We start from the raw sequence: 27,558 nt of genomic DNA, 5'->3' as shown, positions 1-27,558 counted from the left end.
TGACACGTGCCCCACAACGTGATAACTGATCAAATCTTATCCGGACTAAACGTTTCCACAAACGTTTTTAATCATTCGTTTGGCAAATTGGGGAAAAAATCGGCAAACGTGCACAATTTGTAATTAAAAACTGACCGTTACAAAGGGATCGATTCCGAATCAGTGCACAAACACCAAGTAACTAATTGGGGTGGATGTTTTCCGCGGTGCGGTCATTGTCTCCAGCAGGAACATTAGTCTCGTCCCCGCGCCGATTTGACGGCGTACGTCCCCGAATTTCGGTCCTTCGCCCACCCCGCAAAAACTATCAAACAAACGGAAACATCGCGGCGCCCGACTGGCTGGCTACCATCCCGCCGTTCCGAACTGGGAACTGAATCGATGATTTTTACAGCATCCCCCGTTCCGCATGTCGGTTACGGGCCGAATGTAAAAATGTTTATTGGCGTTAATAAAAGCATTGGGTTATGTCCGTGCTGGGTGGATTTATTGGATGCTGCGTCGGATCTAATTGAATAATTAAATTACATCAGGAATTGGCCATTCGTTCCCTGCTTGATTTAATATACACTGTTCTAAGAAATTAACGCACCATCTATAGATTTAAAAATATTTTAAGTTAATAGTACTTTGTTTAAATTAACTTTGAAACACTCTTTTATATGACTTAAAAATTGTGTTTAGTTTTTCTTTTACTAGAAATATATCTGTTTAGCAGACTATATGCATATTCAATTATTATTGGTGTGGTTAATTTTTTGGAGCAGTGTATTTGACAACACAAGATGCAGATTATTTTGTGATTATAGAAAAGTAACGGGAGCAGTTTCGCAGTCAATAGTATTTCCATTAGGATAGACCATTGTCAGATAATGTGAACCAAATCTTTAGAAGTAACTTTAAGTAGGAAAGGGAGGAATATTATGGCACAGGAATAATAAAATGGAACTTTTAAATACAATTTCCATATTAGACCGTTTTTATTAAGGGATGCGACGACATTTGGGACATTCAAGAGTCAGAAAATTCCCCCGATGTTGATATCGACTGTTTGGCAGTTTTATTTAACTGTATAACTTTTCAATTTCCCATTGCACATCCCATTGTATATGGTATACATTTTGTCACTGGCTGCATCAATTTGAATTTCAAATTGAAATCAAATATTCAGCGATCGTATATTTCTGGTTGACATTCCTGATAAAACATTTCACGGCTCTCATGATTTGATAAAGCGCATCATCGATTGATCGGGTCCAGAATCATGAAAGTTTAAATTTCCTCACTATAATGAGCAGTGCCAATTGGTAAACAAGTTTATTTTCGACAGTCCCACTGTTATTCATGTGAATATTTTATTCGCCCGTAAATTTTCCTGCACTTGCCAAAATGTCAGTTCTACAAAATTTATACACTATACAAATTATCATAATTTGTGTTGTCTATGATACTGTTTTATATATTTGTACGTATAATATACTGCACGTCTTTTGACTTGGGTAATTTGAACTTCACAGTATTCCATTACTTGTAAAATTATTTCTGGTATTTTTGTTCTACTGTATATAATATAATAATATCACGAACAACCTCAATTATTTTTTAAGTAAAATATCCGGAGATGGCATTTTGGACAAGTTTTCTACCATTAAGAAAATGTGGACATTCGACGATGCAATATAGAGTGAGTGAGGCAGTACCTCCCACCCCAATTAATTAATTTTTTCCAGTATTCCTCTTGCACAATGTGGCCTTGCAGAATAACGCCTTTTCTGTTGACAGTCTTTGGATACTTTGCGACTAAAGATTGGTTCACTCGATCTAATACACAATGAGTTGACAAATGAAAATCGAATATCAATAGTTAACAAATAGTTGGCATTAAAGTGTCTGTTAGTCCATGTTATCAAAGGGAATAAATAATAAATATGTATCAAATACAAACTTGATATAAACCACGATAATCATTTATTCAATTTAATTGATGTATTAAATGACTTAAAACACCATTTTCAACTTTATACTTCATGTGCAAATCCATAAATTTATAAATTTAAAGCGATACAAATATATTGGAGCGGTTTAATTAAATTCATCTATATGTGTACGGAATATTAATTAATATACATCAAATTGAACATTTATTATAAATTAGGCACACATCAAAGTTGCTTGTTTATTTATATCCAGTCCAGATTATACGCATTAATGTTGTATCTTAAAATTATCATTAAAATTTTGGTAACATTCATTATTTGTTAGTTTAATATAGGTGTACTAATAGTTTATTTTTTAAAAATAAAACTTTTACTGAGATTTTACTACGTCGGTTGTTATTTTAATTAAACTTTAACAAACATGAAAGAACCATGAGACGGTAAAATTACAGTTTTAATGAATGACTGAAAAATAAAGCGAAGTAAAAAAATTTCAAAATTAATAATTTCCTATTTTGTTGACGACCACGGATGGAACAGCAACTTCGAATTCAAAATTCAGTTAAACCTTGCACACGGAAATATTCATGCGGTGCAGCGGTAAAACTGGTCCGCACTTGACACGACCCGACCGTCACGTCCGACGAACTTCCCTCCCCGTTCGTGGGAGTATGCAATGTCTCGAAATTCCAGGACTACATAAAGGATGACCCTCGAGATGGCCGCACTCCGGCGGGATGTGTAAACGAGGGCGCAATCAATCCCGGAGATATTTTTCTCGGGACGTCGAAATCGGCGGGTCGGGGGTGGTTTAAATGTACTCGCGGCGTCGGGACGTAAACACGGCCAATTTCGGTTTATGGGAGGGTCGCTACTTATTCGATCTTCAATTCAATGGGGTGGAGCCGTCTAATTTACTATAAAACGCACAATAACTCTCGACGGGTTGCTGCGGTGAACTTATCCTCGGCCTCGGGGATAACGATTCAACCAACACGGAAAAAAAATGTGTATTGAATATAAGGGTTGATTAAACGCTTCGGAAAATCAGGTGGGAAAGAAATCAATCTGGTAATTTGCCACGTGGTCGTAAATTATAATCTGATGTTCGGCTATAAGCTCGCCTCGTGGATAATAACAAATATTCCAAGGGGTGAATTACGCTTAATCACATTAAGTGCTTGAACAGGATAAATAGAAATTAATGTTTTGTTTGATTCAGGTTGCGCGCGTCCTTTAAACCTTGTTACGTGTTTTGCGTGCAACGGTTTTTCACGGTGATTTATCGTTCGGGAATTATTAATAGATTTTATGTTGTCCTCTCTCAAACTACCCGTTAATGAACGGAGATTAAAACCGGCCCAAACACGGTTTCATTAATACTAATTGTTTTATTTATTTGACATATTTCTACAAAATTTAATAAAAATATTATTTTTTATATAAAAAGTGTTCATTTAAATTGAGTCAAATAAACATTCCACAATTTATTAATTTAATTTAAAAAATTAAAAGTAAAATAAATATAAATATTTTTATGCACAGACTATATAAAATCATTTTTAATAAAATTTAAAAACTATTTAATAAAAGTAAAAAGTATACAAAAACATGAATATATTTTTATTTACTATTTTATTATACAATTTTTCGCTTTTATTATATTTTCTTTATCAAAACAATTCAAATGATTAAACTTAATTGTAAAACTAATAAATACTAATAATACTTAATATGACAAAATTCTAGTAGTTCATGAAAATGAAATAAATAATTAAAATATTATTAACATTCTAATTTTTCTGTGTTCAAAATTCTATAAAAATATTAAATAAATTAAAATTATGATTATATTCATAAAGTATATAATTATTATTTTAATTTAATTTAAAAAAATAAGTATAAAAAAATGTAAAATTTTTTACTTAAAACATAATATTTATTTATTTATTTTAATTTAAATTTTATTTTAATATGGAAAATATTTTAAATTTAAATTAAATATTTTAAATTTGAATAACTATTTTTAAGCTTAATATTTTTAATATTAAAATTAAATATATTATTATTTTTTAAAATTTTTAATTGAACATTTTAATTTTTTAATTTTAAAATAAATATTTTAATTTATATAATAATAATAATAATATTAATACATTTCTTTATCCTTAAAATTATAAACTTTTTAATAATTATTTTTAATAATTAAAATATTATTAATTTTAATATTTAAAGTTATTAAAATATATTTAATTGTTTATTATATAATATATAAACTCAATCAAGTTTTTATAAAAACGGTTAACATTTGAAATATGTAAAACTCAAACAAATATATTACATAAAAAATTCTAAATACATTAAATTTTATTTCAATTAACTGAATTAAATAAAAATAAATGCAATTACTTTAATAATATTTATAATGACAAAATTCTTACAATTTATAAAAATATACAATAACATATCAAATAATTGAATCATTTGAATTTTTAAAGAGTAAAGTAAATAATTAAAAAGTTATTGTTTTAAATATTTAGCAATTAATTCAAATTTTCAAAATTTAAATTAAATAAACAGATTCAAAATAATCATTTTTATTAAATAATTTTACCCATATTTCACTCTTAAAACTTATATTAGTTATAAAGTTGTAAGAGTTTTGTTAAATTTGTCTTCATATCATTTTTAATAATTACATTTTATTTGCTTTTAGTGGATTTATCAGAATTTCTTAAAATGTTTTAAATATTTAATTATTTAACCCCGCAGAAAAATGTATGGTATATGAAATAACATTAAAAACTAAAATAGATATGTTGAGGTTATTAAAATTCTGAATATATCATTTAATTTTAATTCATTTAAATATTCAATAAATAAATATATTAAATGTGTTCTACCAATATCGAGTGTTAACAAGAAATTACAAGTTATTATATTTTTATAAATATAATATTATATTTATTATAATTAAATTATTTACCGTTTTAATTATAAAAATTAAAGCTTGATTTTGAACAAACTCAAATTAAATAACTTTAAAACATTCTTTTTAACTTTATGCTTTATGTGCAAATTTATAAATTTACTGTGATCCAAATATAGGGGAAACGAGTTAATTAATTTCATCTACGTGTATATGAAATATTAATTAATGTAGATCAAGCGGTACTTTTAATATAAAATGACACATCAATATGTTTATTCAGACACAATTTCCATTATACACATATTAATTTATCTTAAATTTCATCATCAACCTTTATATAATTTTAATAAACTAAAAAATGGAAAAAACAAATTAACAGCAAACTTTGACCATAATCGTAATGACAATTTTATTAAACATGAATGCACAAACAACATAAAAGAATAATTAAACAACAACGTTACAATTTGAACCACAGTTTTAATGAAAAAGTTACGAATTATTTTAATGAATATAATTGAGACTGTAGAAATTCCAGTTAAAACACCAACATACTTTATTTCAGATCCTTAAACGGTTTAGGTCGCACAGGAAATTCCATCAGTTCCAGATGCAATATCCTTTTGCACCGAAAGCGCCGCGATACACCTAATACGACTCGAAAATTCCGGGCATTCCGTCCGGAAACGGACTCGCGTTTCGCAAATTGTTCGAGTTAATTAGGGCTTTGCCGTTAATCCGTAAAATGAAACGGAGAAAAATTCGGGTGCGCGGCCAGGACGCGACGGACAATTCGAAAAGATTATAAGATTACGGGCACCGGAGAAACCGGACCCCGAACGTAGCCGTAATCCAACACGGCCAGTCGACTCTTCGTTCCCGTCGTTCGGTTAAGCGGGAATAAACTAATTTTGGGGGCGCGCCTGAAGGAGACCATCGGCACGTACACATAATTTTCAAGGAGATCCTGAAAACTTCCAATTTCGTTACCTAGTCCTCGTACAACGGACGCACAATTTGTTTTAACAGGATCTAATTGCCTAATTTCGGCGCCCCCTCGCCACCGTTCCAGCCCGCACACCCTCAGCTTAACAGTGTCATGCAATTTTTACACACAAAAGTCTTTTAATTTAATGTAAATAATTTTTACCTTTCAGTAAATAGTAAATTGTATGTATTAACTTTGAAACACCCTCATATATGACGTCAATATTAACCGGCAACCATATACAGCTCATGTTCTCCGAATTTATCTTATTGACGTTGAGATTAATGCTATGTCCTGGCCAACTCGCAGTCCAGACCTTAACCCAATAGAATATATATCAAAGATATTCTTAGGAGACGTTCAAGGCACTGTCCTAACCGTCTGAATAACTTGGAGGATGTGGAAAGTCTTCTACTCGAAATTTTAGAGAATTTTGACCAAAATGACATTTGAATCGAGGTTTTGAGTATGAAGAGAGGATGTGAAGTTGTCATTGGTAGTCATTCAAATTTTTGAATAAATATACAAAGAGTGTATACATTTATTTTTACCATTTCCAGAAAATTATTATTATTAATATTATACAGTCCATTTGCAATGGCTAATTCCAATAAAGAATTTACTTCGAACGAAGCTAATAAAGCGTTTCCAAATCGGATTAGACCAATTAAAGAACAGTTTCAGTTCCTGGAAAGCATTTGCATAAAATTTCACGGGGCCTTAATAAAACGGGAATATGGATATTCTCATTTGGGACGAAAGTCTGAGATTTGATTTGAGAGAGGTGGCAATATGTAAAGTCCGGTAGAAACGAACGGACACACCGTCAGTAATTACTATTTTAACGACTAAATGATGGGCTAGCGTGCCGGCCCCTCGGCTGGATTTGCATTTAATCAAGAAGCTTGTTTATTCATATAATAAAGTGACTTTAATTACATTTGAATTTTCTGTAAATGTTTCGTGGATATTACTACTTTATCGTTTGTTGGAGAACTCTCATTAATATTTTATTACTTTACATTGACTGTAGTCATAAACCCTCTAATTATGTCATTTGTAGCTATGCTACCGAATAATCTCGGGGGATTATGGTTAATTAATTTCAATAATAACTTAAACTCAACATACCAGAGATTTCGTTCTTTGTACCTTTTAAAGTTCCAATGGCGAATAACGTGACAAAAACGGTAAACTTTCAATTCATCAGTCATTTTTGATGTTCGCGTGCAAAACATGTTTTCGACAAAATACTACAAACATCAAAAACCGGCAACACACGGATTCACCGGACTCGAAACTCGGCACACACCATACTTTGATCTAATTAAGCGGATTCGTCATCAAAACCCTTTTTTGATTAATTTTTAATTAAGCTGTGAAGTTACGTTTATAATCGGCATCGTTTCAATACCGTGTATATATTTATTTTAGGTACATAAATCAGCGGTGAAATGGGAATTGCATCAAACGAAATAAATCACGTTGAAGTCTGAAAACCGAATTTATCTTAAATAAAATTCACTTATGAAATAGGGCAAAAGGAGCGGGGTTTTATCGCCGGGCCCGTCACAAGTCCCCTGGTAATTTTATGAATACTTTATGACTCAGAATGACTTCTTGCTGAATTTTTCAAATAATTCCATTATACGAAAGAATGCGTGAACATACAGTTGACAAAGCCAACGCATGTTTCCCATTATTAAAAATAATAATAATAATAAATGAAGTGAATTTATTGTAACACTTATGAATTTGAATTTTGGTGCGGGGACCCCAAAATTCGTGATTTTATTACAGGAAAACGTTGCCACACACTGCACCCTGGCAAACGAAGAAACTAATTTAAAAAGGTCTTTTAACTCATCGCGCTGGGATTAAAAGAGAGTGGAAACAAACAGGGGAAGCCGCGTTTATTTGCAGCAAATCTGACCGTAGCAGAAATATTTAATTTTTCTTTTATGGGACCGGGCTGAATGGAACGCGCCAGTTTATTTACTACAATTGAAATACACGGCTTTCATTTGGAAAACGGCTTTAGAAAACGACGGCGAATAGTCACGCCAAACTATCATGAAAAATTGAAACATTGTTCTAATGAATCGGATTTCAACCATTGAAAATGTTTGTTCGCTCTAAAAGACTGCTAATTAAACGGCTGATTGTTTTTGTACTTTACAATCTTTACTGAAAATGCACAACAATTCTTTGTTTACCTCACATTACTACTAGGTACTAATTTTTAATATTCGTACTGCAGTTGTGAAAACAGTATTTTAAAGTCCGGCTAATTCACCATTTATTTTTATATAGAGGAAATGATTGTTAGATTTAAAAGACCACAAATTAAATTAATGCTTTTATATTTCCCTATAATACTGGTGTTTTTAGGAACAATAATCTTTGTTTTACCTCAATTTATACTTTTTATAAACTAAACGATTTTTAATATTTACTCTACAATTGTGAATAATGTTATCTACTTTACCTACACTACTGTCAAACTATTTCACCATTTACATTGTTGTATTATCATATCTAAACTAACTTCATATATTTTAATTTACCCCAATTATATAAAATTTTAGAACGGTCTGACAGACTACCACGTAAATGGCTGGTTGTTTTTATACTTTTTAAACCTTTTCCTACGAAACTCGAAACAAAAAAATATATAGTAAAAGTAAAAGATATTATATAATCTTTGTTTTACATCACTTTATACTTTTTATAGACTAAACGATTTTTAATATTAATTCTACAGTTTTGATGAAAGTTATCTCCTTTTCTTACACTAATGTCAATCTATTTCACCATTTATGTTCTTGTAGTATCATTTCTAAATCAATTTTACTTTATTATATAAAATTTTTGTTCAGCCTAACATACTACCAATTAAATGGCTGGTTGTTTTTATACTTTTTAAACCTTTCCCTACGAAATTACAAACAAAAAATGTTTATAGTAAAGGTAAGATATATCAAATCATATTTTGTTTTGCCTCACTTTATACTTTTTATAAACTAAACGATTTTTAATATTTATTCTACTGTTGTGAAGAAATTTATCTACTTTACCTACACTTCTGTCAAACTATTTCACAATTTACATTGTTGTATTAACATTTCCAAACTAACTTCAAGTATTAATTTACCCTAATTATATAAAATTTTAGTATGGTCTAACAGACTACCACTTAAATGGATGGTTGTTTTTATAATTTTTAAACCTTTTCCTACGAAACTCTAAACAAAAAAATATATAGTAAAAGTAAAAGATATTATATAATCTTCGTTTTACATCACTTTATACTTTTATAGACTAAAAGATTTTTAATATTAATTTGACAGTTTTGATGAAAGTTATCTCCTTTTCTTACACTAATGTCAATCTATTTCACCATTTATGTTTTTGTAGTATCATTTCTAAATCAATTTTACTTTATTATATAAAATTTTTGTTCAGTCTAACACACCACCAATTAAATGGCTGGTTGTTTTTATATTTTTTAAACCTTTCCCTACGAAACTCGAAACAATAATTGTTTATAGTAAAGGTAAGATGTATCAAATCATATTTGTTTTTCCTCACTTTATACTTTTTTTAAACTAAACGATTTTTAATATTTATTCTACAGTTGTGAAGAAAGTTATCTCCTTTTCCCATACTACTGTCAAACTATTTCACCATTTACATTGATGGATTATCATTTCTAAACTAACTTCAAGTATTAATTTACCCTAATTATATAAAATTTTAGTACGGCGTAACAGACTACCACTTAAATGGATGGTTGTTTTTATACTTTTTAAACCTTTTCCTACGAAACTCGAAACAAAAAATATATAGTAAAAGTAAAAGATATTATATAATCTTTGTTTTACATCATTTTATACTTTTTATAGACTAAACGATTTTTAATATTAATTCTACAGTTTTGATGAAAGTTATCTCCTTTACTTACATTAATATCAATCTGTTTCACCATTTATGTTCTTGTAGTATCATTTCTAAATCAATTTTACTTTATTATATAAAATTTTTGTTCAGCCTAACATACTACCAATTAAATGGCTGGTTGTTTTTATACTTTTTAAACCTTTCCCTACGAAATTACAAACAAAAAATGTTTATAGTAAAGGTAATATATATCAAATCATATTTTGTTTTGCCTCACTTTATACTTTTTATAAACTAAACGATTTTTAATATTTATTCTACTGTTGTGAAGAAATTTATCTACTTTACCTACACTTCTGTCAAACTATTTCACAATTTACATTGTTGTATTAACATTTCCAAACTAACTTCAAGTATTAATTTACCCTAATTATATAAAATTTTAGTATGGTCTAACAGACTACCACTTAAATGGATGGTCGTTTTTATAATTTTTAAACCTTTTCCTACGAAACTCTAAACAAAAAAATATATAGTAAAAGTAAAAGATATTATATAATCTTCGTTTTACATCACTTTATACTTTTATAGACTAAAAGATTTTTAATATTAATTTTACAGTTTTGATGAAAGTTATCTCCTTTACTTACACTAATGTCAGTCTATTTCACCATTTATGTTTTTGTAGTATCATTTCTATAATCAATTTTACTTTATTATATAAAATTTTTGTTCAGCCTAACACACCACCAATTAAATGGCTGGTTGTTTTTATATTTTTTAAACCTTTCCCTACGAAACTCCAAACAATAAATGTTTATAGTAAAGGTAAGATGTATAAAATCATATTTGTTTTTCCTCACTTTATACTTTTTTTAAACTAAACGATTTTTAATATTTATTCTACAGTTGTGAAGAAAGTTATCTCCTTTTCCCACACTACTGTCAAACTATTTCACCATTTACATTGTTGGATTATCATTTCTAAACTAACTTCAAGTATTAATTTACCCTAATTATTATATATAAAATTTTAGTACGGCCTAACAGTCTACCATTTAAATGGATGATTGTTTTTATACTTTTTAAACCTTTTTCTACGAAACTCGAAACAAAAAAAAATTATAGTACATAATTCTACAGTTGTGAAGAAAGTTATCTACTTTACCTATATTAATGTCAAACTATTCCACCATTTTTTTGGACGAACAACATTACATTATTAGTTAAAACTATAAAAATTATGTATGTACAAAATTTTTCTGAAAAGATAGCTCTACTTTACATAAATAAATGTCAAATTATTCCCTCCTATTTATTTTTATTTCATCATTTGTAAATTTCCCACACACCGCAATTGCCTCATCCTAGTCAAATATTCAAACATGTGTGTGCATAAATCGAAAGGCGTCCAGATTTGCGGATTAGCAAGTTAGGCGCCCGCGTCGCCCGAGATTCGTGAAGGTGAAGGGGCGAGCAATAAGAAGGGAACGAAGGACGCGAGATCGATGCCCGTCCCGTCCCCGGCATGCTAATATCTACAGTATGCAATTCAAATTAGGACGCGAGCTAACGAGAACTTGATTAGCACGTCTGGTACACGATGCCAGCTTGCAGTGGTTCAGAACGGCACGTTTAATAAGATGTCATGTTGCCGACGCTCATCGATGAACGACTGTGTTTATTACTAACCGGTCCTAAAAACCACTAATTGCGGGAACCCGTCAAACGACACCCTTACACGTAATAACGTCCTAACTTACCCTATCAATTTTGTGTCGTTGCCTATCCAGACAATATTTGTATATTGGCATTGTATAAGGATTTAATTATCCGATGCGGATGGTGGAGCAATCTCTTACCGTGCAAGTTAATTTATATCCGAGTTGGGTAAGGGGTGGTGAAAATGATCAGGTGAAAACGTAAACCAGACGTAGTTGCAACACACAAAAGAGGAATTGCATGTGGCAACCGAGTGTACGTCTTGGAAAATAAAATAAGATCGCAACGCTTAAAGTAAACAGAGAACCGGCACAATTTCCTGTGGGAGTCATTAACGGTTAAGCGTTAAATATACATCTTTTTCTAAGCAAATCTCGGTGTCTATTGTTCTCCGAGGCCCTTGCGAAATACATTAAGACATTTAATTTCTTGCTTCCACCGTTATTACAGTCATTTCTGTAATGTTACCGCCATTATCTAGTTCTTTAGCCTCCTCACGGTTAATTTAACCCTGGCTGTATTTTATATCTGATTAGGTACGTGCCGTGAATTTGTAATCGTGCCGCAAACACACAACAACTTTATTTTCGCATGCAAATCGAATGGAAGGGTTCTTTTACGGATTGATGTGTGTCTGGATATACAGCTCTAATAGCCTGATGAATATTTAACGGGGCCGTATAATCTAAACTTTTATTCCTCAAGAACTATGCTGATTTACAATCCCACTCCTCCAACTTTTCCCTTTGGAAACTCCGCTGGCGCAAGAACGACCAATCTAACGATGGCAAGCAATTTTTAAATTATGTGCAGTAACTCAATTAAACCGAAGACGTGACTGTTCAAGGATCGGAAGCCGTTGCGGTGCAATCGGAACGTGGGGTTCGAGGATTCATAAGGCGACGGTGCACACCGCTATCAACACAGGACCGACGTAGTTGCATAATTTATCAAGGAGTAAATTGATTTGTTCAGGGAACGGGTCTTGTAGTTGCGGTCACTTGGACCAAATTAGATTCTAATCCAATTAAAAGTTTCGGTTGAGGGTTATCAGGGCTGCGAAGCTCGTCGGACTGACCAACTGTGCTCAATCCTGTCGGAACTAAAGCGACACGGCCACTCGATACGCCCGCACCATGGAAAAACCAACCCGAATTGGATAATCAAGTGGTCTCACTTAAATTGCTTCGTTGTCCATTTTTTTACCGTCCTGAAAATCTTTCCTGCTTCGAGCTTTCGATCAGTTATCTAAGCACAACGAAGTAAATTCACTCATGAAGTACTAGTTATAAACTTTCATAATCCTTTCCTCGTCTTTCGTCTAGTCGTAAGTAAAATTTGATGCAGGAACATCCCCCCATAGTTGAGATGACGTCGGCATCTTCCTGCAACCGCATGCATGTTTGATGAGCAACTGCCCACATGTACCACGGCTCACAGGGGCAAAATAAAAGGAACCCAGGCTTAGGGCATGAGGGACACGGGGTGTTTTTATTAAAGCCACTTCTTTCCGCCTGTTTTAATTGTCCTGCGGAAAACTTGTTACGTTTTATCTACGGGCGGGTAATTGTTTAATCAACCCGGAGCTTTTGTGGTTTAAAGGAGGTAATTTGATTTCTTTTGGGGAAGCTTTCACGTTGAAAACTACATAAATCTATAAGGGGGGAAAAGGTATGGATTAGTTATTTTTTAATAATATCGGAATCAACGTGTGGTAAATGATGGGGTGTGAAATCCTCTTTATTAGAAACTGTGGAAAAGTATTGGGTGCCCTTTTTCCCATCTATTTTGATAAATTGCTGGATATGTCGATAAAAAGTTAATGAATTGTCAGTGTGGATATCCATTAACAATTATCAATTTTCCACTCTGACTTATTGTTAAGACTTGAAATAGTTTGCCATTAAAGTGTATGAAAGTGCTTCCTTTACTAATGGTGGTCTGGCCGCTGCCAAGATTGATGATCAGATTACACGCGAAACGTCACAGACTACAGGATAACATTAAATATACTGAGCAACGTTTCGACTCAAATATCAAATTAATCTAAATTACATTAATATCTGATAAGTGATATCCATCAATTTTTTTCGTCGATCTTTCAAAATTGCTTATTTTTATATACCATTTCCTCTATCACTCATTTATTTTTATCAGTCCCAATCACAACCAAATTTTCATACACAATTAGATGGCGCCATCTTTTAATAAAATATAAATTTTGAAGACAGAAATTATGTTTAATATAGATATATGTATATTAGTTTAAGTATCGTAAAATTTAGCCGCCAAAAATTTAAATTATTTTAGGTACCACAAGTGCCAAATACGAAATAATAAATAAAAAAATTCACTATGGTTACATCACTTGGTAACTAACCATTTTGCATCTAGATATCGCGATATTCACTTCTTTGCAAGGTTGCTAACAACTCGTTAAACAAAACACATCGATCAACAACCAACAAATCGGGGAGCATCGAACAACTCATTCAGTTTCCTTCTGAACATCGTCCAGTAACATGGCCATGTAAGTTTAACCTGAAGGTTCATAGTTAACCATTTATATTAATGCATTGAGTTTCAGAGACGAGAATAAGATGATGGGCGGTGGAGAAGTGGTGCTCCATGTCGAACCCTCCAACGGTGTGATAACAGTCACAGCCAAAAAGACTCCAGCCGGCGTTAAACCCGTCAAAGTATTGGAGATGTTGCCCATGTCGATGGCCAACAAGGCGAAGAAGAAGGCCAAAGAACACCAACTGATGACCCCCAAAACCAAATAAATAGTGACTTGTTAATATAACATTTGTAATGTAGGGACTGTTCAACCTGTTCTTTATTAAATAGTTTGAATTTACCCGTTTGTTTTTCCATTACGACTTTATTTTTAAATCCTTATTATTAAAAGTATTAAAAATCCAGAAATAACAACGTAAGTATTTATAAACAAATTTCAATTGATGCAACTTATTTTTATTTATACGTATTAACTTCACACAATTTATTTATTTATTTTTTTTTTGAATTTAATATATAAGAAATACAGTGAAGTTATATTTATATGGGATATGAAGCAACAAAATTAGGTTCCTGTAATATGTGGTAACTACTACAAACTATTACTGTTCAACACTAGATAGCACTTCCTTGATAAGAACAATTATTAAAACATTTTAGGGTTAGGGTACGGTTATTCTTTAAAAGACCATGTTATGTGAAATATGTAAAATATTCCCATGTAAAGCACCGATAAAAAATACATATTGTTGTTACAATATTTGTGGTGTGGAGAATGTTTGAAATAAAACTTGATTTAATAGTGTAAATTTACTGTCTTTCATTTGTGATTTTTTGGCAAATTTTATTATTGATAGAAAAATTGACAGTAAAGGTTGCATTACAAGGTTGCTAACAACTCGTTAAACAAAACACATCTATCAACATCCAACAAATCCGGGAGCCTCAAACAATTCATTCAGTTTCCTTCTGAACGTCGTACAGTAAAATGGCCAAGTAAGTTTAAGCTGACGGTTCATAGTTAACCATTTATTAATGCATTGATTTTCACATTTGTGATTTTTTGGCAAATTTTATTATTGATAAAAAAATTGACAGTAAAGGTTGCATAGCAACGTTGCTAACAACTTGTTAAACAAAACACATCGATCAACAACCAACAAATCGGGGAGCATCGAACAACTCATTCAGTTTCCTTCTGAACATCGTCCAGTAACATGGCCATGTAAGTTTAACCTGAAGGTTCATAATTAACCATTTAAATTAATGCATTGAGTTTCAGAGACGAGAATAAGATGATGGGCGGTGGAGAAGTGGTGCTCCATGTCGAGCCCTCCAACGGTGTGATAACAGTCACAGCCAAGAAGACCCCAGCTGGCGTGAAACCCGTCAAAGTATTGGAGATGTTGCCCATGTCGATGGTCAACAAGGCGAAGAAGAAGGCCAAAGAACACCAACAGATGACCCCCAAAACCAAATAAATAGAGACTTGTTAATATAACATTTGTAATGTAGCGACTGTTCAACCTGTTCTTTATTAAATAGTTTGAATTTACCCGTTTGTCTTTCCATTACGACTTTATTTTTAAATCATCCTTATTATTAAAAGTATTAAAAATCCAGAAATAACAACGTAAGTATTTATAAACAAATTTCAATTGATGCAACTTATTTTTATTTATACGTATTAACTTCACACAATTTATTTATTTTTTTTTTTTTTTGAATTTAATATATAAGAAATACAGTGAAGTTATATTTATATGGGATATGAAGCAACAAAATTAGGTTCCTGTAATATGTGGTAACTACTACAAACTATTACTGTTCAACACTAGATAGCACTTCCTTGATAAGAACAATTATTAAAACATTTTAGGGTTAGGGTAAGGTTATACTTTAAAAGATCATGTTATGTGGAATATGTAAAATATTCCTATGTAAAGCACCGATAAAAAATACATTTTGTTGTTACAATATTTGTGGTGTGGAGAATGTTTGATATAAAACTTGATTTAATAGTGTAAATTTACTGTCTTTCATTTGTAATTTTTTGGCAAATTTTATTATTGATAGAAAAATTGACAGTAAAGGTTGCATAGCAACGTTGCTAACAACTTGTTAAACAAAACACATCGATCAACAACCAACAAATCCGGGAGCATCGAACAACTCATTCAGTTTCCTTCTGAACATCGTCCAGTAACATGGCCATGTAAGTTTAACCTGAAAGTTCATAGTTAACCATTTATTAATGCAATTGAGTTTCAGAGACGAGAATAAGATGATGGGCGGTGGAGAAGTGGTGCTCCATGTCGAGCCCTCCACCGGTGTGGTAACAGTCACAGCCAAGAAGACTCCAGCCGGCGTGAAACCCGTCAAAATATTGGAGATGTTGCCCATGTCGATGGTCAATAAGGCGAAGAAGAAGGCCAAAGAACACCAACAGAAGACCCCCAAAACCAAATAAATAATGACTTGTTAATATAACATTTGTAATGCAGGAATTTTTCAATTTCTTCTTTATTAAATAGTTTAAATTTAATAGTTTGTCTTTCCTTTACGACTTTATTTTTAAATCATCCTTATTATTAATAGTATTATCAATCTAGAAATAACAAGGTAAGTATTTATAAACAAATTTCAATTGATGTAACTTATTTTTTAATTATACGTATTGATTAACTTCACACAATTTATTTCTTTTTTTTTGAATTTAAAATGTAAGAAATACTGTGGGGTTATTATTTATACAGTATATGAAGCAACTAAATTAGATTTCTACAATGTGGTAACTATACTACAAACTATTACTGTGAAACACTAGATGGCACTTCCTGCATAAGAACAATTATTAAAATATTTTAAAGTTAAGATAAGGTATCCTTTAAAAGATCATCTGTAAAATATTCCCATGTAAAGCATCGATAAAAAATACATTATATTGTTATTGTTGTTACAATATTTGTAGTTTAATAGTGTAAGTTTATTGTCTTTCGTTTGTGATTTTTTGGCAATTTTATTATTGATAAAAAAAATTGACAGTGAAGGTTGCATTACAAGGTTGGTAACAATTGGTTAAACAAAACACATCTATCAAAATCCAACAAATCCGGGAGCAACAAACAATTCATTCAGTTTCCTTCTGAACGTCGTACAGTGAAATGGCCAAGTAAGTTTAATCTGACAGTTCATAGTTAACCATTCATTAATGCATTGATTTTCAGAGACGAGAATAAGATGATGGGCGGTGGAGGACTGGAGGTCTATCTCGATACCAACACTAGTGTGATAACAATCACAACCAAGAAGAATAATGCAGCCGGCGTGAAACCCAACAACAACATCAAAATGTTGCCGATCTTGCCGATGTCGCTGATCATCAAGCCGAAGAACGCCAAGGAAAACCAACAAGTGGTCAACAAAACCAAATAAAAAATGACTTGTTAATTTAACATTTTTAATGCAGGGATTGTTCAATTTCTTCTTTATTAAATAATTTGAATTTAACCGTTTGTCTTTCCTTTACTTTATTTTTAAATCATCCTTATTATTAATATATTATCAACCCAGAAAGAACTAGGTAAGTATTTATAAATATATTTTAAGTGGTGTAATTTATTTTTATTTATACTTCACATAATTTAAGTGTTTTTTTTTTTAAATTTAAAATGCAAGAAATGCTTAATTGAAATAATATTTATACATTATTGGGAAGAAAAAAAAATAGGTTTTTGTAATATAACTATATTTAACTAGTACTGTTTAATATTAGATGTCATTTTCTGCATAAGAACAATTATTAAAACGTTTTAGGATTATGTAAGGTTATGTTTTAAAAGATCATATTTTGTGAAATATGTAAAATATTCCCAAGTAAAACACCAATAAAAAATATATTATATTGTTATTGTTGCAATATCTGTGGTGTAGAGAATGTTTGATATTAAACTTAATTAATTTACTGTTTTGTCTTTGATTTGTGATTTTTCGACAAATTTTATTGATAAAAAAATTGACAGTATATTATGATCTGTCATTTCTAAAACTGTATTTGTCACTTGGTTGCTTCAAGAATCAGAAATTTTAATCCATTCAAATCATTATTAATCCAGAAATGGCAAAGTAAGTACACACAAAGCTGATTCAACTGATGTAACTTTATGTTTAAATTACAGAGATGAAGTTAAAAACAAAGTCAAGGACAAGTGTTATGTAGTCAAGAATAATGGCAAAGAGCTGGTTATAATAGATGATTGTTCTTACACTCATTATCCAAAAAATTGCAAAAAACTCATCAAATCTTTAACCAAGTTGCAGGGATTGGAAAAACTATTTGAAAATACTGATGGTGTCATTAAAACTGGTTCAAACTCAAAAAGCTTGTGATTCTGTAAAGTATGTCAACATTTCAAGATGTCAAGATTGTAACGTAATATATATCAACATAAATACTTTACAAATTTAAAAACTTTGTTTTTCTTCTTCTTGAGGTATTAATTAAATTTGAAAAATTCCTGATGGAATTTATGTTTGATTTTTTTATACTCTATCATTCTGTATTAATGTTCATTAAAAAAAAATGTAATACAAAAGAGTAATCAAAAGTATGAATCGATTAAAAGCAAAGCAAACTAAAAACTACAAATCCTCCCCGCAAGTATCGGATTTTTGCCATAAATCGGCCGCACCAAAACCCCGAGATTCATAAGAATTAATCAAACCGGGGCGCTAATTACGCGGCATTATTCATGAATCCGGCGCTAATAATGCCGGGATTCGAACAATAATTAGTTCGAAAACAGGGGGCCGATTAAGAATGGTGGTCGGGAACGAGGCCCTGGGGGACGGGTAATTACGAGACCCGGCCCCGGAATTGGGCCACTGACGTACTAATGCAAGGTGTATTACACGTGAACCGAACCATTGTGTCCCGCACAACAACTCATGACTTCGTCCGGGTGCCCGGATTCATTGAAGACGCCACTTAAGCCCGAGATGAAAATTTACGTAATTCACGCGAGGATCGGACCTGTTGACGCTCCTCCATCATTGATTCTAATGTTTCATTTGATTGTCAGACTGACAGAATAATTTATTAATACCAAAAATACTACAATTTTTTAAAACAAATCATATTATATATGTATGAATAAATAAAAACATGTCTAGCATGATTCAAAAGATAAAAAGAAAAATCAAATAAAGTTGATATTATATTATGAGGATATAACCATGAATAAAGTATAAATTATTTAACAAGGAACTCCATTAAAAGTCTCTAAATGTCATTAAATCCAATAAATAAACCTGATTTGATTGAAAACACACACCGATATATTTTTTTTAGGTATTTTCAAATTAAAATAAATGTTTTTATGTATAGTCGCATTACCGCCAACAGTTAAATTATTGACCATATTCCGGACACAATTCAAATAAAAAATGCGTGCGTCGTCACAATAAATAAAAACGTGTCATCGATTTAAAATTCGTCATTTAATTCGAATTGCCGTGGCGAATTGAAAAAATCCACCGCCTCCGACCAACAAAAATAAAAAATAAACGCACTCGATGATTTTTTTCCCATGTAGCCGCTTGATGTTTTGACAATTCGATGACGTTGTCCGATGTACCGGAAGCGCCGCTGTTTCTACGGTCAACATGTTTCCGTTTCGATCGTTAAAAGTGTCACACGCAACGTGCGACTTGCACAAATCACCGACAACGTTGGCCAAGTATCAAAAATAATTTGTTTGGTTCATTCCGACAAATCAGTCCATCGAAATGTTGTTATCGGTATTTACACCGAGTTGATCAGAGATCAGTTTACATAATTTAACTGTTTTTATTTTTAATAAAGTAGCTTAAAATAGTATGCAAAAAATATTTATGTATGTGAGAATATTTAAATAATTGCATATGAGGATGCAACAAATGTAGATTCCTGTTATGTAAGGTTATTATAATAAACTATTACTACTTAACGCTAGATGTCGTTTGCTACATAAGAACAGTTATGTAGAGACAATAAAACTCTGCAAATTAGATTCATAGTGAGAATACTGTCTCTGACATGCACGATGTCTCTCTCAAAATTCAATAAGATCAAAGGCGTTCCAATCGGTATAATGAAATATTTATTAGTTTAATTAAATTAGCATTTGAAATATACAACGTTTTGAATTATATGTAAAATATGACTATATAAAACATCAAAAAAAGAAATACATTTCAGTGTTATTACCAATCTCCGGTTATTTTTGGACAAATATCAAAAATTATTTGTGTGGTTCTTTCCCATAATTCAGTCCATCGAAATATTTTTGTCAGTATTTTCATTTTGTTGATTAAGGATCAACTCACTCAATTTATGTGCTTTTAAGTCTAACAAAGTAGATTAATTTGGTATGAAAAAACATATAAATTATTGCTTATGAAATATTTGAAATATTATATACAAGTTTTGAGTTATATGTAAAATATGACTATGTACGAAAGGAAATATGTTATTACCAACCTTCATTTACTTTTGGCTAAATTTCAAAATAATTTGTTTTGTTCATTCCGACAATTCAGTCCATTGAAATATTATTATTAATATTTATTATTAATTTAAATGTTTTTATTTTAAATGAAGTAAATAAATTTAGTATGAAAAAAATATTTGTGTAAGAAAGAACATATAAAATATTGCATATGAGGATGTAAAAAATGTAGATTTCTGTAATATGTGGCATTTATATTAAACTACTGCTATTTAACACCAGGTGTCGTGTATTACATAAAAATAATTTAAAATATTTAATGGTTAGATTAAATTAGTTATAAACTTTGGTGTAAATATGTAAAATATGTAATGTATAATAAATGTAGAACACCAACAAAAATACATTTCACTGTTATTGCTAATCTATGGGTATTGGATTTCGCCAAGTGGACATAAATGGAGTTGTCCCAGGATCGGAGTTAATGCCCAATCGGATCCGTGTTCCGTCGTAAAAAACTTTGTCGACGAAATTATTCCAATTACGGAGGCAAAGAAAAAGGGTTCTGGTTACCTTTTTGTCAATCGAAGAGGGAACGAGAGCGGGGCGTTTAATAGAGCCGTTTATTCTCACACAACGACTCAAGTTTAACCAAGTCGAACTTTTGCCAGGCTTTAGTTAATAGTTCTTTATTTTGTTAGATTTTATAGACGGACTGTGCGGTTCTGGAAGGATTGATATGTTATAAACTTTTAACAGTCGGGTTTCCAAATCTCCTTGCTCAGACATGTAAAAGATCTTATATTGGGTACAACAGTTTTATTTCGGCCCGTTTAAACGGAGCCGCTTATTTATTAAACCAGGGAGATTAGCAATCAGTGTAAAAAACTCAATTTGCCGGTACAAAAACAGGCCATTGTCGTTCGGAATATGAAAACTAATGAGGGACATTCACGGGATTGGTTGGTCCTACCGAAAATGACCGCGAAACTTGAAGATAATTGGGTCAGATAAATCCAACGGCGGCTGTTAATTAAGATTATCTGTGTCGTTTCAGTTTTGCAACATTTCGCCAGGCGAAATTTGCCAAATGTATTCACTTTATTAGGCCGCGGCAAATTGAAATGAATATGGAAATTTTGATACATGTACTTTCCGAGTTAATTTTGATTTGGTATTTAGTACACGACCGCTAATCGATACATACATTAGTGTTGAAATTTTAAACATGCCAACGAATTCCACAACAAATTTTATTTTATGGACGTATTCAACTTTTCGGTGCATGATACGCTGAAAGTGGACCTATTAATGATTTAATGGACTAATTTGGGATCAATTTCCAAGTTGGCAATTAATTATTTCACATGTACATTAACATAAATAACAAAGTTTTTGAGTGGGTCGTAATAAATATCGATCCCCACAAAGAGATTTGGTAAACTGCACATTATAAATCTCATATTCAACTCAATTGTATATTATTCCTGGCAAAATTGCGTTGGTACGAGACAGTAAACAAGACAATTTAATTGAATCGTTCTCTATAAATTATTGGAGGCCGGAAACGAGTTTCAACATATAGTTGACGATGTCCCGGGATATCGAGGACTCGACGAGATGTACTTAGTATAATGACTGTATCGATGTCAAGAAGAAAAAGAGGCGAAACGATTTTCGGGACTCACTTGGCCTAGAAAAGTGGATTTGGAACCAACGAGATTTATAGCATTTTTCCGATGCTGATAAAAAGCAAATCGTTTCTGGGACACTAATACAATTTTAACGATTTTACGAGGATTAATAAGGTTGTTTTCTTCTATTTTGAAATATCAAATGTGTTATATATATTAACCCAATTATTATCAAAATTAAAATTTTATTTTACCACAGAAATTAAACTACTGAACTGCATTATAATAGGTTATATTGATTTACATTAACTCAGGTTAAGTTAATTTAAACTAGATTAGATGAGATGAGATTTAGTTAGGTTAATATCAAATGATTATTCTCCTAGTTTTTTTTTAACAAATAATATTTCAAATAATTTTATCTCATATTCTCTGTATTTCATATCAATAATCTTATTATTTTGTATATTATATTATTTTTTCCCTAGAATAACTTTTATTCTTATCATTAATATTAAATATTTTGTCACGACGTCAATTCTTTGAATAAATTATCAAAATAGCAAAATTTTTCATATCAAATATTTCTAGGATTCTTAAACAATATTAACCAACTTAAAGGATTAAAATCGTTGTCCTTTTGTTTTTATATATTTCGCAAATATGAAGTATGTTATTTTATATTGTTATCCTAAATATTATTAAAATATCCATTTATTTTACGTAATCATAGAAATTAAATTAGATTAGGTTAAATTTCATTGAGTTAGGTTAGGTTAGGTCGGGTAAAAAGGTTTTTCAATTTTATATTCTGCAAGATTTTAAATTATTTTCTTTCAAAGATAATTTTTAATTCATAGAATTATTATTAAATAATTTATCAATATAAAATATTGTAAATATAAATAAATTATCAAAATAGTAATCAGATTCATTATGTTAACTTCAAGTATATATTGTGCCAGTTTTTTACTACAAATTAATATTTAAAATAATTTTATCTCAAATAATAGTTTCTCTATTCTATTATATTATTTTGTTTCGAAGAATTAACATTAAATAATTTATTACGACATCAAGAATTCTTTAAATAAATAATCAATCAATTATAGTATTTTTGATATAAATGTACTTATACGACCAGTCAGTCACATAAACTCGTACGTTACAACATGAACTATTCTTTAAATCAATAAATCAAAAACAATGTTTGGTGACAAATGTGTTTGTTTAACAATAATTTGACTTTAAAATTTCATTAAATATGAACAATACAACCGGTAAAATAATCCCCCATTCACATCGCGAACGTAATAGAGGTTGATACAATAAATTTGCCACAGACATAAATTTTAATGGCCTGAATAATAAACCAACAATCAACTGCATAATCCGATATTATATTTTTACGAAACGGAAATACGAACCTTGTTGCAGTTTTTAATTCACCATGAACTTTGTACGTTTTGTGTCGTGCTTACCTGAAACAGATAATAAATACGATTAGGGGTGTTTTCGTGAGTTTTTTCGACGTGCATCCGCACGATTTTTCGTGGATTAGAGTCAAGAGTTACGAAAATTATTATTTCCGCTTTCGATAATCTAAATCGAACGCCATAAAATATGATCCAATTAGTCAGAGAAATATAATAAAACGGGCAATCGATCAGCGATGTACTGAGCCAGATAGGTCGGGTAGATAAGAGCTGCACTTAATTTTTAATGCAGCCCGATCACGCCACAAACGTGTTTACATGGAATTATGCGAGAGCTGAAAAATCGTGATATGCGCCCGGATAATACGTTTCTTTAAACTGATGTAAATTATCGACACCAAATGTTGAAAATACAAATACTATTAATTATATTAACTTATTCAAAAAAGTAGTAGTTGAGGTTAACATCTAGTTTAACTTAACCTAGCATAACTTATTTCAACTTAATATATTTTAGCCTAACTTAATATTGAATAGTAGAAATCTTATGGTTAAATAATTTAAATTTATATTAAGGTTACACTAAGTAAAGTTGGTTGAAATGAATTGTACTCTTATCTTATATTTTCATATTAAATGTTAGTAAAATAGTTATTAATTTATTAAGTATGCCTTCTAAACATTGAATTTAAACTATATTTATATTAAATTATATTAGAATAATTATACTAGGTTAGGTTGGGTTAGAGAAATCATCATCAGTTCCTCGATGTTTTTTTTTTTTTCAAAAAATTAACATTTGAAATAATTTTATCACAAATAATATTTTTCAGCATTTTGTTTCAAGGAATAATTTTTATTCTTAGAATCAATAAATTTATATTAAATAATTGTCACGACTCCAAAAATTATCTTAACCTAACTTAATTTCACACAACCTAACCTAATTTTAACTAGTTTAACTTAACCTAACACAACCTAACCTAATTCTAACCTAATGCATTCTAATATAATTTAAAGAATAAAATTTTTAATTTCTATGATTACAGTGGAAAGATATTTCACTAACTTTTAAGAAAAATATAGGACAACACATTTCATATTTATAAAATAGATAAAATAACAAAGGAAAATAATTATTTTAATCCTCTTATGATCATTAAAATTATTTCTTAACTCTTAAAAGCATTTCATTAGTTTAGGCTAAGTAAGGTTGATTATGAAATGAAATGTATTATCATATACTTTTGTGTTAAATATTAGTAAATTAGTTATTATTTGTTAATGGAAATTAAACTGTTGTTTTTTCAACAAATTAACATTTGAAATAATTTTATCACAAATAATGGTGTTTCTCAGTATTTTGGTTCGAAGAATAATTTTTATGCTTAGAATCAATAAATCTATATTAAATAATTGTTACGACTCCAAAAATTACTTTAACCTAACTTAATTTCACACAACCTAACCTAATTTTAACTAGTTCAACTTCCATACTCCAACCAACTAACTTTTAAGAAAAAATATAGGACAACATATTTCACATTAAAAATAAAATTAAAATAGATAAAATAACAAATGAAAATAACGATTTTAATCCTCTTATGAATTATTTAAAAGTGTTAAAAGCATTTTATTAGTCTAGACTAAGTAAGGTTTATATTAAAATAATATGAGACATATTTATTATCTTCTATTTTTGTATTAAATATTAGTAAAATAGTTATTTTTAGTTATATATATATATATATATATATATATATATATATATATATATATATATATATATTTTAGTTATATATATAGTTATATATATATATATATATATATACATATAAATATATATATATATATATATATATATATATATATATATATATATAAATATATATACATATATATATATATATATACATATATATATATATATATATACATATATATATATATATATATATATATATTTAATATAACAAATATTCTTTATATATCTTCAAAAATTTTTCGTAAAGGTTTATAATAAAATATATAATTGAAACAAACCAAATCTTAACTTAATAAATTTTAACCTAACTTAACTTCTAGCAATTTAATTTCTGTGGTTATAATAATTTATATGAATATTTGAACATTTAAATTATTTTAATACACGTAAAACTGTCAATATTGTATAAAAATACTTTGATAGGTGACAATCACAAAAATTAAATTGTTAAGTTAGAATCGATTAAGTTGAATTCGATTAAGTAAGGTTAAGTTACTTTAAACTAAGTTTGGATAGGCTAAAATATTAGGATATAAAATTAAACAACAAGAGAATGATATCTAGAAAGAATATATTGAATCAAGAAGAAGTAAAGTGATGATTAATATCATAATAAAAAGCAAACAGTATACTAATTAACAAATTAGTATATTGGTCATATAATTAGATGTCACTGTAGACTTCTGGCAATGAGAAAATGAAAATACAATAATAAATATGGGATTTACAACATAATGCAATGTAATAAAAATTATAACAAGTTTAATTAATTGTTGCGGCGACAATGGGAAAAAATCTAATTAACTGATAAGATTGGATTAAAACGGTTTAAGTTGTCTGAGTGCTTAAGTAAGTTCTAGTGCACAACCTATTTAATTCAATGGTCGTGTCAGTCAGACAGACAAAGGCGGATGGAGAAGGGAATAAAAAAAACAAGAAAAAAAAAGTATCGTATGATGGCAATAAATGTTTATCTTGAAGAAGTTAAAACGGCAAGACGGCTTCGTCTGCAAAGGAGCAGGATGATTGGACCCCGGGTTAGCGCGATTTATATTATGAAGGATTTATCGCGTCTTTTTTTTTATTTTCAACGAGAAATAATGCCCGGATAAAGTAGTAAACCTGTCGTATTAACTCCCTGTATTTTTGATATCTTTTCTGAATTAAAATGTCCTTCACACGCGACTTCTGAAATATTTCTTATGGCGCCATAAATTATTTTTATATGTGTGTACACACTCGTCTCGAAGATTTTACTTCGGTTTTTCGATAAATGTTTTACTGTTTTTAAGGAAACTGGAGAATTTCAATGAAGCTATTTGTAAAAATATCTTTCGACTTGTTTAAGTAACATGAACTAATCGAGTTTCAAATAAAATTTTAATTAAAATCAAACTGATTAAATGGGATTCAAATGTTCAATTTGTTCAGTAAACCACTTCGTTAAAATCTATTTGTTTGGTGCAAAAGAGTCCTTGATAAATATTGATATTGCCGGTAATATTTTAATTATAAATGAACATTGAGTCACAATTAAAATCGGCCATCATAATTTGTTTGGAATAATAATTGCAATGAAATATGCGTTCATTAGCAGCGTACGAAAATTCTAATAATTATTAACGGGAATCAATTACGGCATCGATTTGTAATAAGCTTTTTGGTGCCCAATGTTGCGGCGACCTAATATGATCCAATTCTAATCGACAGTAACGCACCGAATTAGTTTTTGCCGTTGCAGTAATTTTAAACTAATATCGTTTTGGAAAATTATCCACATTCAATTTCCATTTCCAATTTGGACGGTTTTACTGCGACCGAAGGTTGCAAGACAAAAAATAAAGTTTGGAACGTTAATATTTAATGACGCCTTTCGTGTCGGACATCATAAATCAATAAGCACGATCGATTAACTCGCACTAATGGAAAATCCTTAAACTCAACGTCGTTCAGGTGAGAAGGAGTCTCATCAAATCCGTATAATTGCCAAACCCCAATTACGTATATATCCCGTATCCAATACAGTATATCAGCCAATCAATATGTGGCTCGCAGTTAATTATTATTTACCATAATAGGGAAACTACCCCGTAGGTTGTGGAGGAAACACGTAATTTCGCAGTCTCACTACGAATCCAGCAAATACATTTATGCATATTTAAATGACCTTTGTGTATTCAGTTATTTCTGCTATCAACTTAAACTATTTTTTTAATAAATAGTATCAAAATATTTG

General features: G+C 30.2%; 1 protein-coding gene and 4 long non-coding RNA genes across 6 annotated transcripts in view; 4 read left to right on the top strand and 1 right to left on the bottom strand.

Moving 5' to 3' along the window:
• The window catches only part of LOC109605236 (carbonic anhydrase-related protein 10), a 178,174-nt gene that overhangs the window by 130,974 nt on the left and 19,642 nt on the right, over positions 1-27,558 (bottom strand). The gene's annotated exons all lie outside the window — the stretch shown is intronic.
• LOC126266313 (uncharacterized) lies at positions 9,399-14,339 on the top strand. The gene is made up of 3 exons (XR_007548731.1): positions 9,399-9,413; positions 13,874-14,009; positions 14,067-14,339. It is a non-coding gene; the product is annotated as an uncharacterized LOC126266313 (long non-coding RNA).
• On the top strand, positions 14,506-15,554 carry LOC126266312 (uncharacterized). Its single transcript, XR_007548730.1, has 2 exons — positions 14,506-15,224; positions 15,282-15,554. It is a non-coding gene; the product is annotated as an uncharacterized LOC126266312 (long non-coding RNA).
• On the top strand, positions 16,779-17,509 carry LOC126266316 (uncharacterized). Of its 2 annotated transcripts, XR_007548735.1 has the most exons (3): positions 16,800-16,979; positions 17,045-17,171; positions 17,227-17,509. It is a non-coding gene; the product is annotated as an uncharacterized LOC126266316 (long non-coding RNA). The 2 variants fall into 2 exon arrangements; XR_007548734.1 differs by having other exon boundaries at positions 16,779-17,171.
• Positions 17,841-18,470, top strand: LOC126266314 (uncharacterized). The gene is made up of 2 exons (XR_007548732.1): positions 17,841-18,124; positions 18,178-18,470. It is a non-coding gene; the product is annotated as an uncharacterized LOC126266314 (long non-coding RNA).

The sequence above is a fragment of the Aethina tumida genome, chromosome 7 (genome assembly GCF_024364675.1).
Source record: "Aethina tumida isolate Nest 87 chromosome 7, icAetTumi1.1, whole genome shotgun sequence".
NCBI classification, from domain to species: domain Eukaryota; kingdom Metazoa; phylum Arthropoda; class Insecta; order Coleoptera; family Nitidulidae; genus Aethina; species Aethina tumida.
Note: the sequence above shows the minus strand (reverse complement) of the source record. Positions and strands in the feature narration are given on the sequence as shown.